Source organism: Rhinoderma darwinii, chromosome 5, assembly GCF_050947455.1.
Source record: "Rhinoderma darwinii isolate aRhiDar2 chromosome 5, aRhiDar2.hap1, whole genome shotgun sequence".
In the NCBI taxonomy this organism is placed as follows: Eukaryota; Metazoa; Chordata; class Amphibia; order Anura; family Rhinodermatidae; genus Rhinoderma; species Rhinoderma darwinii.
Genome location: NC_134691.1, coordinates 285457399 through 285470537, shown reverse-complemented (window position 1 = coordinate 285470537; position 13139 = coordinate 285457399). Strand labels below are relative to the sequence as shown.

The 13139-nt window shown below is 44.2% G+C and overlaps 1 protein-coding gene across 1 annotated transcript in view; it reads right to left on the bottom strand.

Annotated features, from left to right (window-relative positions):
* Positions 1-7605, bottom strand: part of RFTN1 (raftlin, lipid raft linker 1) — a 310755-nt gene extending 303150 nt beyond the window's left edge. The window contains exon 1 of the mRNA XM_075827235.1: positions 7146-7605. The gene's annotated coding sequence lies outside the window, so the exon portion shown is untranslated. The remainder of the gene's footprint in view (positions 1-7145) is intronic.
* Between the last annotated feature and the right edge of the window lie 5534 nt (positions 7606-13139).

Sequence of the window (13139 nt, the reverse complement as noted above, 5' to 3'; positions counted from 1 at the left end):
TAGCAGTACTCGCAACACAGCGTGACGCTGTGCAGTCACATACTCCCATATTAACTTTACCTTAGTGTCTTGGGAGTGAATAGACATTGCCTCCAGCCAGGACGCGATGTCTATTCATCACTCCCGACACTTCGGTAAAGTTTCTGTGAATGACAGCACACGTTTTCTCACGAGATCACGCTGTGCTGTGTGAGTATGTACCCAAGAAACTTTACCGAAGTGTCGGGAGTGTGAATAGACATCACGTCCTGGCTAGAGGTGATGTCTATTCACTCCCAAGACACTTCGGTAAAGTTAATATGGGAGTATGTGACTGCACAGCGTGATCTTGCGGGCTCACACTGTGTTGCGAGTACTGCTAAAAATTAATGGAGAGAAGTGTATTATGCTGATTGGTCACTGATTGGTCAGCGTCATACACTTCTCTTCACAACGCCCAGTTGGTAAAAAAGTAAAAACACGTCCAGTTGTCTATTAAGAAACTAATTAGCATAAATCTAAAATTCATCATAACTTGCTCAAAATTTATCGTTTTTCAAAAGAAAAACCACTGCTGTTATCTACATTACAGCGCCGATCACATTATGTAGGAGATAGGGCACTTATAATGTGGTGACAGAGCCTCTTTAAACTAATTCAGTGGTTCAATACAAATACAAACACGACATTTATATAGTTTTTTTTATGTTGTACGACTTTTACAAAATTACAGCAATTTGTTCAATTTCCCTTGTTTACGTCTTTAGAGCAATGTGAGGGTTTGTTTTTTGTGGCGCGAGCTGTAGTTTTTATGAATACCATTTTGGGGTTCATTAGACTTTTGGATAAAAAAAATTTTGGGTGGCAGGGTGACTAAAACCAGCAATTCTGGCATCTTGAAATTGCATGCGATGAAGAAGTCAGAACGACTTCAAAACGCGTTGTACGTTGGCTAAAAAAAATGTTTTTTATGATCTTATGATTCCTCCGCGCATTCTAACCCACTGGTGACGCCTGTTAGATCATGCTTTTCTCCATTGGATGATCGCCGGATTCACACGAGCGTTGCGCATCTCTGACGTGAAGAACCGCAGTTTCTCACGTCCGAGGTGCATCCGTGCTCTGCGGGACGCGATGTCTCGCATCCCCCATAGATTAGAGTCTATGGAGCGATGCGTGAAGCGTGAAAAAATAGGATATGTCCTATTTTCTCACGGACCCTTCACACGGTCCGTGTGAACGGCCACATTGAATTATATAGGTCCGTGTGACGGCCGTTGTTTCAATGGCCGACACACGGACGTTTAAAACGTTCTTGTAAATAAGGCCTTAGGCCATACATAAAGCTAGCAAATCTTTTTATTACTAGAACAAGGGTCATATTCAGTGCACCTCTGACAGTGTTTATTGTACATAATAGTGAAATTCTGCCCATAAGGCTTGAGGGTAAATGCTTTGAGATGTTCGTCGGTGGGACGTGGTCAGGCACTATGGTATGATGCTGACACTGAAACATGTAGAAAGTTTTTGTTTGGAAATGTTTCACAGAAATTTTGACGACGTACATGAAAGGAAATTAGATAAACATTCTCTACTTCTGCATCTTGTGGCCGGCTCTCACGTTTTATGCAAGAAATAAAGAAAAAACCCCTGCACTGGAAAATCCCTTTACAAACCACTCCCAGCAATATTTAGAAGAGGAACACAAGATGTAATTCAATTATAAAGTGTTCAGGTACAGTCAGAATAGTGTGGTAAACAAGAACTGAAAGCCGCGCTGTAACACATCATTCTTCTCTTACCAGCACTCCATACAATTCCCACCTCCCACTAACACTTGTCACCTTTTCCGTGGATGGGCGAAATAAAATAATTCTGCTCTAGAAAGAAGAAAAAAGTGTCTAGTGCCACCCAGAGCCAACCAGAATCCTACTCTGCACTGATGAGGACCATCTACTCCAAAACAGGGCTGTGTACAGGTTCAGCTGATAACTTAAGTCATGTTGCCTTGCAGCGCTGGGGTCCTGGGTACGAATCTGACCAAGGATGACATCTACATGGAGTTTGCATGGGTTTCCTCCCACACTCCAAAAATATACGAATTGGTTAATATAGAATTGTGAGCGATGACAATCTCTGTACAGCGCTGCGGAATATGTTGGCGCTATATAAATGACTAAAATAAATAAGTTTCGAGGCTCTGCAAGGGGTCAGCCACTGACGTACAGGTTGGTCACCTATAGGTTGAACTAGAGAGACAGTTTTCTTCCCTCTGGGGGGGGGGGGAGGAGGGGATAGAGCTATTTTAAGTACTTTTCTCCAATGAGCATTGCCCTAAAAACTCCTTACCAGCTGGGTCTCCGCAAGGGGAAACCGTACTTTTCAAGAGTAAGTGGATCGGTGATGAATGCTAATGGTTAGAATACCATTTTAAGTCACAGGAGTGTTGTGTGATATTCGAGCAACATTTGCCACTGATGTTTTACAGGAGACGGACACTTGGGTAAGGATGTCAAAAACAAAATTCACATCACTTGATTCAGGCATGCCTGTGGTGGGATTGAACAATTGAACTTGCCTATTTACCCTAAATTGCAAACACTACACTAGATGTTAACTGTGCTAAATTACTATTAAACCCTATGTACAAATAAACAGTGAAACAGTAAGGTCTAATGCACACTACCGTAGTGGTTTTGTGGGCCGCAAAACCACAGATCCGTTGCGGTCCATTTGTTTGCAATAAACTTTTGTTGTGCATCCCTGTGTCATCAGGATTCACAGATCCACAACAAAAAAAATTGATGACCAGTTTGTGAAGCCGCAAATCTGGACCTTAAATTGACTTGTCCCGAGTTATTGCGGCCCCCACATGGATCCGTGAATAACCACGGTTGTGTGCATGGGGCCATAGAAATGAATGTGTCCGCAATTTATCCGCAAAAATTTGGATAAATTGCGAACACAAAAAACACAGTTGTGGGCATGAGGCCTCAGGGTGCGCTCAAACGTGGCATTGTATTTCCGCAGTGTAAACATATACATTGTAAAGTTTTACACAGCGTGACTACATTATTGTTCCCATAGGCAGACATTGTAGCTAAAAAAATAAATGCTGAAGAAATAAACTGCAAGTACGTCACGTGCGAGTGCACCCTAAAAGGTGGATTCACTTGCAGCAGATTTTGTTGCAGGAATGTCTGCGACTCCAAATCAGTTCCATTCATCTGAACGGGGTTGTTTCTGCAGAAAGCACATTTTTTTCTGCAAGTTCCATTCAGACAAAATATGCCGCGTGTGACTGCATTCTAAGGCCTCATGCACACGACCGTAATTTTTATCCGAAAATTACAGATCCGCAATTGCGGATAAAGTACTGACCCATTCCTTTCTATCGGCCACGGACACCTTCCCGTATATTTATGGGTGTGTGTCCGGGCCGTAGAAATGAGCCGCAAAAATAGGACATGTCCTATTTTTCGCATTTACGGACCATGTTCCTATACTTTTTAATGTGAGCACGGTCTGCAAAAGATTTTTGCAACTATATTATTAAAAGTTAAGTTTTAATTAAGATACATTCACCTCTTGATACTACCTTGAGTAGGCCCTTTTACACCGGCGGACACTTGGTCGGTGCAGCGTGAGCCGATCAACGAGACATCGAGCCGTTTGCGCCTGTCACACGGAGCTATGGATGGGGACGAGCGGTCGTTACCAGAATCGCTCGTCCCCATCCATTATTATCATGTCGGCAGCGCGCCTCCGTTTACACAGGGAGATGTGCTGTCGACAATGATAATCTTTTACTTTAAACGATAAGACCAGCAGATCATCGATTGCTTATTCATTTGCTGATCGCTGCCCTTTTTTACACAGGGCAATTATCGGCAGCGAGTGTTCTATGAACGCTCGTCTGCCTGATAATCGCCCAGTGTAAAACCCCCTTTAGTCATACACAGTAGATATTTCAGCAGGATCGGCTGCCGATCTAACGTGTAATTGGTATTTCCCGAGCAAAAAAAGGAACAGCCAAGTTGCATTTCCATACTCTCGTTCCTTTTGTCCTGCGGGAGATTCCCTCTCTCCTCGCGGAAATAAACATGCATGCTCAGTTGAGTTGCGCAAGCATTTGTATGGTGGTATCAGGAAAGACATCTTGTTGGCCGACAGCAATCTCATGTGTATGGACAATTTTAGATTTTTGTAAGCGGCATGTCTGCGTTTTCTAACAACTATCAGAGTATCTGAGCTTTTGCACATGTGTACACCCAATGCCTTCTCATGTCTGCGGCTTTACAGACCTGACCCCCATCTTTAATTCATGTGACAAATTCTAACACACCAAGTAATCTCTGAACTATTGGCCAGTCAATGAAAGTGACATAACTAATGTATAAATTATTCATCTATTTGTCTTTTTTATTAGAAACATTCAATCAAATTCCATTCATTTTTCTATACTATATGCTCCCTCCGCTCCACACCACACTACTGTCTCCTTATTGCAGCCCCATCACATATAACATAACTCATTCACATCCGTCAATACAAATTAACATGAGTGGTGTTAGCAATCCCTGTCCTCAGGATGAGTGACTCTCCATAGAGATGAATACAAGCAGAATGGCTGAATTCACACTGTGCGATTTTTGTTTTGGCTGATGAACTCCCATTGAGAGACATGGAAGTTTATCTGCCAAAACGCCAAAAAAGGCATGTTAAAAATGCACAGTGTGAACGCAGCCTAAGGCATCATTTACACGAGCGTAATATACGCGCGTGCGACGCCCGTGCTATTCACTCGTGTCGTACGCACCTATATTAGTCTATGGGGCAGTGCAGACAGTGCGTGAATTTTGCGCAGAGCGAGTGCGTTGCGTAAAACTCACGACATGTCCTTTCTTTGTGCGCTGTTCGTGCATCACGCACCCATTGAAGTCAATGGGTGCGTGAAAACCATGCATGCCGCACGGAAGCACTTCCGTGCGAACTGCGTGATTCACGCAACAGCTGTCAAACTCTGAATGTAAACAGAGAAGCACCACGTGCTTTTCTGTTTACAAACATCCAAACGGAGTGTCATAATGATGGCGGCTGCGTGAAAATCACGCAGCCGCGCATCATACACTGATGACACACGCAGCTCTTAAGTGCCTTTTGCGCACGCAAAACGCCACGTTTTTTGCGTGCGCGAAATGCACATGTTCGTGTAAATCAGGCCTCACTGAGCAGGGGAGACTTTCAGCTGCTCCAAGCGCTGCAAGGATTTCCAAGTTGTGAACCTATGAATCCGCGACCTGTGCACCTATGAACCTAGATTACCATGGGTCGGATAAGCTGCAGCTTTTTCGCTCCACAGCACAGAATCTCAAAAATCTGCAGGTAAATCAGTCACAGAAATCCGCAGCAAATAGTGAGTTTTTACTGCGCATATATATGGCTGCGAAAAACTCAATGTAGCTGCAGTTCTAACCACGGAATTGCTGTAAAAACCACAACAAACATAGCCTGCTATTATTACAATGGATTTTTTGCTTCCCATAAAAGTCTATGGGAAAAACAAGCAGCATTTCCTCTCAGAAATTATAAATTTGAACTGCAGCTGAATTTCCACAAAAATTATGTGAGGATTTTAGCCGCAGCGTCGGAATGAAATTTGTTAAAATGTCATCCACTTTGCTGTTACTGTAAACTCTGCAGATTTTCCGCACGTTAATCTGTTGCAGAAAATCCGCAGCGTATCCGGCCCCTGGGAATATACAATGCACTGATGTATCAATAGTAAGAATACGGATAAACTATACACAGTGCCATAATCTACATGAATCCGAATGAACGTTATATAAACCAAGTGATACATGAGATATCATACAAGTAACGACCTGTAGGTTCAATGTGACTCAATGTAAATCCTTACACGATCACAGCTCATCAGACCAAATACTTGTCACAAGTCGAATAAAATCCAACTGCCCCTACAGCACTGACATTTACAAGATGGTCCCGTGTAAAAGTTCATTTCCTTTAGACATAGTGTTATCTTGGCATAAATACAGAATGCATAGCAAACCCCTGGTGTAAATCAAAGTGAGACCCCAAAGTGACCCCCAATGTAAAACAAAGTCAGACCTTATAGTGACCTCCTAATGTAAGATGAGATCCAACACCATGGTGACCCCAAATATAAAATGAAGTCAGATCCCATAGTGACCCTCTAGTGTAAAATGAAGTCAGAATTCATAGTGACCCTCTAGTGTAAAATGAAGTCAGAATTCATAGTGACCCTCTAGTGTAAAATGAAGTCAGAATTCATAGTGACCCTCTAGTGTAACATAAAATGCAAATTCAGTGACCCTCTAACGTAAAATAAAGTCAGACCCCCATAGTGACCTCATAACGTAACATGAAGCCCGAATTTACAGTAACCCCCAAAAGTAAAATGAAGTCAGAATTCATAGTGACCCCCAAAGTAAAATGAAGTCAGAATTCATAGTGACCCCCAAAGTAAAATGAAGTCAGAATTCATAGTGACCCCCAAGGTAAAATGAAGTCAGAATTCTTAGCCATAGTGTAACATGAAGTCAGAAACCAGTGACCCCCTAATGTAAAATTAAGTTAGACCCCTATAGTGATCCCCCCTAATGTAACATGAAGTCAAACACCATAGTGACCCCCTAATGTAAACTGAAGTTAGACCCCATAGTGACCCCCTTATGTAAATTGAAGTCAGATCCCATAGTGACCTTCTATTGTAAATGAGAATTCACAGCGACCCCCAAAGTAAAATTAAGACAGACCCCATATTAAAAGCACACCCCACCTAGTGACAATTCACGTAAACAGAAGTCATTGCTCATAGTCACCCTCCAAGTAAATGCTAGTCAGACAGCAGAATAACCCCCAATACTAAACCCAAAAATGACCACAAAAGTCAGACTCCTATAGCCAAATGTCATAGTGATGTCTCCTGCAAATGACAGTCGGACTCCACAATGACACCCACCTCTTAGTCAGATCCCACAATGACACCCACCTCTAAGTCAGATCCCACGACTCCCGCTGGTAACTGGTAAAATGTCAGATTTCACGGTGACCCCTCATGTAAAGACTACTGAGACCTCATTGTGACCCCCCCCTTTACATGGTGTGATCCCCGCTTTTACCTGAGTGTCCGCTCCCCGTATCTCCGCACAGATCACAGGCTCGGTCTCTCCGGCAGCCGGCAGGCACAGTCACATAGCAGGGGGCACAGGAAAGTTTTGGGGCTCCGCAGAGCTGAGTGTCAGGCGCTATCTCTGGTGACACGGAGGGGACAGTGAGCTCTCCGGGGACGGGCTCTAGCTATCGCCGCTGTTCGTTCTGCACTTCCTTCAGCGCTGAACTCATGAACAAAATATGTTGCTTTGCATGTTCAGCTCAAAACATCCTCTGCTGCCCGAGCTGTGCCTACTCCAGAGACTGGCAGAGCCACCCTGACACCGAGCCCCACACCAATGCAGACCGGAGCAAAGAGAGAGAGAGAAAGCAGTGCCAAGTTGTAGCAGCTGAGAGCAGGCAGCATGAAGGAGCAGCCCGGTGCTGTGATGTGCACAGAGCAGTCCCCACAGGCTGCAGCCGCCCCTCTCCTACAGGAAATCCTCATCTGTCACTCTCTGGCGCCCCCTCCCTCCACACTGCTGCACCTCTCACTCACCAGAGGCTCATATACAAGTACACCCATCTACCACATTACTGAATAAGCGCAAGAAAGGGCTTTATGGCAATAAAGTTTGATCACTGTATAATGAAAAGTTCTGCAACTTCCTTATAATATTTGTGTTTCAATTCTCCACCATTTTCAAGATATCTGCTGACTGTGATTGAATAGGAACATTCAATGGTTAATACCCAATATGGAGAATTATCAATGCAGTTGTGACTTTTCTGATATAGTTGCACTAAGAAAAAAAAAAAGGGTAGAGATTTTCCTACAGTATTTCATGCAACCTATTTGTTAAAACTATTAAAACCCTATTAATAAATGTGCCTGCAACAATGTATCACAATATTACCCTATTAATAAACTTGCCTGCAACAATGTATCACAATATTACCCTATTAATAAATGTGCCAGCGACAATGTATCACAATGAATCAGACTAGACTTGATACAATAGTAGCCACTTCTCTGCTCAGAGCGGGACAGTTTTTCAGCCTCTAGATGTAAAGAAGAACGCTTCCATTCATCTGACAGCAAACTGAGATTTACAACATGGTAAGGCACTAATGCCCCATGCACACGGATCCGTAATTGCAGGTCAAAATGCTGATCCATTAATTTCTATGGCGCACGAACACCTTCCCGTATATTTACGGGAAGGTGTCCGGGCCGTAGAAAGGATCCGCAAAAAATAGGACATGTCCTATTTTTTTAATTTATAGACCGTGCTCCTATGCTTTATAACAGGCGCACAGGCCGCAAATGTGGGAGATTGTCCTACAATTGAGGTGTATGGGTAGAAAACACCCCCAAAAATGCCACACCTAGATCATGCTGTGCTCGAGAAAACAGAATTTTAAAAAGCCCCCCCCCCAAAAAAAAAATCCCCCGAAAAATTCCCAAACAAAAAAAGCAGTAGGCATATTTAATTATTAAGCATAAGGCTGGGTTCACTGGACCTATTTTCAGGCGTAATTGAGGCGTTTTACGCCTCGAATTACGCCTGAAAACACGGCTCCAATACATCGGCAAACATCTGCCCATTCATTTCAATGGGTTTGCCCATGTACTGTGCCGACGACCTGTCATTTTACGCGTCGCTGTCAAAAGACGGCTCGTAAAATAACAGCCTCGTCAAAAGAAGTGCAGGACAATTCTTGAGACGTAATTGGAGCCGTTTTTCATTGACTCCAATGAAGAACAGCTCCAAATTACGTCCGTAATGGACGCCCGGCAAAACACGAGTACATGCAATTACGTCTGAAATGCAGGAGCTGTTTTCTCCTGAAAACAGCTCCGTCATTTCAGACGTAAATGCAGTTATCGTGTGCACATACCCTTACACTTGCAAAGTGAGTGAGAAAAATGTGTTGCGGCTTTGTAGTCTCAGGCAGTGTCACACATTTACAAGAAAATACTACACCAAGTAAGGGCCTGTCCACATGTGCGTTAGAGGCTCTGCTAGAGGCCTCCATCACAGACCCAGCTAAAAATACCGGAAACCCTAGCACTATTGTTTCAGGTAATACCACGGACACGCTGACAGAACTCTGACGGATCCCATTAAAGTCAATCAGTATCATTAGGTGCCGATGGTGTCCGTTGTATAACGGAACCGGAGCCTTTGGTATTTTTGTTGTTCTGCTCCTCTGACGGAGAAGAACAATAGAAACAACAACGCAGGTGTGAACCGTGCCTAAGATTTTTCATAGACGTGGAATACCTGTCGCAGCTCAGAAGCCTTAGGGCTCATGTACTTGGTCATATTAGGTCTTACTGTACCTCTTCATGGAAATGCATACAGTATTTTTCCCTGCAGATTCCATATGAATACAATTCATTCGTATTATGGAGCTATTTTCCCCTAGAAAGCATTGCTTTTGGGGAAGAATAACCCCTTAATACAGCGCCGTACGGTAGATTCCTCCGCACGGCTCTGCCAGCCTAAGGGCATGCCCCCACGTGGCGGATTTCCTCCGCAACTGTCCGCATCAATGCCGCACCTAATCCGGGTTGCGGATTACGGCTGCGGGTCTGCCCAAAATGTGCAGTAAATTGATGCGGACTAGCTGCTGCGGACTGCGGAAAAAGTGCTTCCCTTCTCTCTATCAATGCAGGATAGAGAGAAGGGACAGCACTTTCCCTAGTGAAAGTAAACGAATTTCATACTTACCGGCCGTTGTCTTGGTGACGCATCCCTCTTTCGGCATCCAGCCCTACCTCCCTGGATGACGCGGCAGTCCATGTGACCGCTGCAGCCTGTGATTGGCTGCAGCCGTCACTTAGACTGAAACGTCATCCTGGGAAGCCGGACTGGAGACAGAAGCAGGGAGTTCTCGGTAAGTATGAACTTCTATTTTTTTACAGGTTGCTGTATATTGGGATCGGTAGTCACTGTCCAGGGTGCAGAAACAGTTACTGCCGATCGCTTAACTCTTTCAGCACCCTGGACAGTGACTATTTACTGACGTCTCCTAGCAACGCTCCCGTAATTCCGGGAGCCCCATTGACTTCCTCAGTCTGGTTGTAGACCTAGAAATACATAGGTCCAGCCAGAATGAAGAAATGTCATGTTAAAAAAGCAAGACGCATCCGCAGCACACATAACATGTGCATGACAGCTGCGGACTTCATTGCGGAATTTAGAATCTCCATTGAAGTCAATGGAGAAATTCCGCCATGAGTCCGCAACCAGTCCGCCACTGCTCCGCAACAGACAGAGCATGCTGCGGACACCAAATTCCGCAGCCTATGCTCCGCAGCGGAATTTTACGCATCGTCTAAACGAACACTTCTAAATAGAAGTGGAAGTCAATGCAGAAACGGCTCCGCTGCGGATTAACGCTGCGGAGTGTCCGCAGCGGAATTCAAGTGAAATTCCGCCACGTGTGAACCCAGCCTAAGTGTTCGGATCAACAAAACTATCTGCGCATCTGTCATTCATTAAAGGTAATCTTTGCGGATCACATGCCAGAGGCAGTCTAACTTTACGTGCCAGCAAAATATAATTTGGTCTAATCTGCTTTTCTTCAATTCAGTTAATTTTAGGAACAATGCTGATTTAATTGCAATAATTAATGATGCTTCCTATTTTAGCAACTAATTAATGATTCCAAAAGCAGCAACATGTTAATTATGGCTGACCCAAATTAGCTGGAGAAGAAAACGGATTCAAAATTAAAATTTTATTACATGTGGATTATATATTACATGCGTGACCTTCTTTATTATATGGTTTGATATGTGTTACTTCATGAAAGTCAAGAATACATTTTTCAGGGGAGAAACTTTTATTAGTATCTAGGTTGTGTTTTTTGTTTTTTTTAAACAGGACATGCTATGACATTCGTGTTCAGTCAATAAATTCCTCAGCCAGCATCCTTTCTATTGCCATATGCAGTAAATCTATTCCCACCAACTCTACTAATACCATTGGGAGTCTGAATTCTGGAAAAACACATATCAAGTTACAGTTTTCCAATGTCACAAATAGGGATCACCCTGGGAAAAACCCTATGCAGGATACAGAATAATCAGCCCATATAGAGACGCTGTACATACTGCTCTCACATCAAGGTCATACAACAGAGAAAAGAAATGCACCCTGATATAGATGCAAAGCGTGGTCTAAGATGATACAATGCTCTATATTTCTTAATTGGCAGGACTTACACAGGGCTTTTTTGGGGATGTTTTAGTTTTTAACATCATAAACCACAACAGCCAGATATGTGTGAGAATAGAAAAATATGATCAAACATAATTTGCTTAATATATGTCTACAAAAGAAAAAGATGATCCAGCGACAAATAATCAGTGTGGGAAAACAAGGTTTCCACTTTATTGGAATGTAGGTAAAAAAGTATAACGAACATCAGAAAAATGACAAGATGGTTAAGAGATGGCAAATAGATATAAGCCAATAATATATGTCTACTATGATGCTAGGAACACACACACAGTTTTGATGCAGTTTTTGCCTCTGTTTTTTAGCCAATGAAAGGTATAAAGCAGTGGTTCCCAACTGGGGTGCCGTGAGAACCCTCCAGAGGATACTCCTCTGAACCACTGTGGCCGTGCTTTTTCTCCTCCTCTTCACAGCGCGAAGTGCATGTGAGGAGGAGATTTTTTTTGCAGCAAACTTGTAGATAGCATTCCCCACCTCTATAGATGGCACCCCCAGCCCCCCTTCCTACACATAGAACCATCGTAGCTCCCTGAAGGAGCGGAATCCCCCTGTTGCCGGGGATTCCGCTCCTGGACGGAGCGCTTGATGTCTATATGGACAGAGACATCAAGCGCTCTGTCCAGGAGCGGAATCCTCGGGGATTCCGCTCCTTCAGGGAGCTACAGTGGCGCTATGTATAGGAAGAGGAGGTGCCATCTACAGAGGTGGGGGGTGCTATCTACAAGGGGGTCTTGTGGCACAACTTACAAGGGGGGGTGTGGCAATACTTACAAGGGGGCTGTGTGGCACTACCTACAAGGGGGCTGTGTGGCACTACCTACAAGGGGGCTGTGTGGCACTACCTACAAGGGGCTTTGTGGCACTACCTACAATGGGCTTTGTGGCACTACCTACAAGGGGGCTGTTTGGCACTACCTTCAAGGGGGCTGTGTGGCACTACCCACAAGGGGGCTGTGTGGCACTACCTACAAGGTAGTGAATGCCACGCACCCCCTTGTAGGTAAAAAAGTGTGTGTCAGTGATCCTGGTCTTAAACCGATATCAGAGCAGGTTAGCAGCAGGCAAGGCCGATTCTAGCTTTTCTGCTGCCTGAGGCAAAAATGGAAATGGCGCCCCCCAAATCTTGATTGACATCCCCTGGCTGTACAACATCACTAGCAGCCTCTTCCAGCTCATGCGGATGCGTCGTTACTTTGCACTCCCCTGGCATGTGCGGTGCAGCAATGAAGCCAGGCAGAGTAGATCTCGCTGCACGGTGCATGCCGAAGTAGTACAAGGCAATGGCGCATCCGAGAAAGTTGAAGGAGGCTGCTAGTGCTGTATAACAGCAAGGCGGATGGGAATCAGGGTTTAGAGGGTTCTGACGCCTGGTCCCAGCCGAGCCTGCCTTACTGCTGTCCAAGTTGCCACAGGTACTCTCTCTGGACTATAGACTCTGTACTTACCTGTTTGGTCAGCTGCCGTTCCGCTACGCGGTACGGTCCAGTGGGTCTACACCCCGCATCGTGACACCCAGTACATAAGTACAACACCAGAACCAAGCTCAGTACATAAATACAGCACCAGAACGAAGATCAGTACATATATACAGTTCTAGAACCAAGCTCAGTACATATATACGGCACGAGAACCAAGCTTAATACATATATACAGTACCAGAAAAAAGCTCAGTACAAAAATACAGCTCCAGAACTAAGCTCAGTACATACATGCAGCAACAGAACCAAGATCAGTACATACAGGTCCTTCTCAATAAATTAGAATATCATC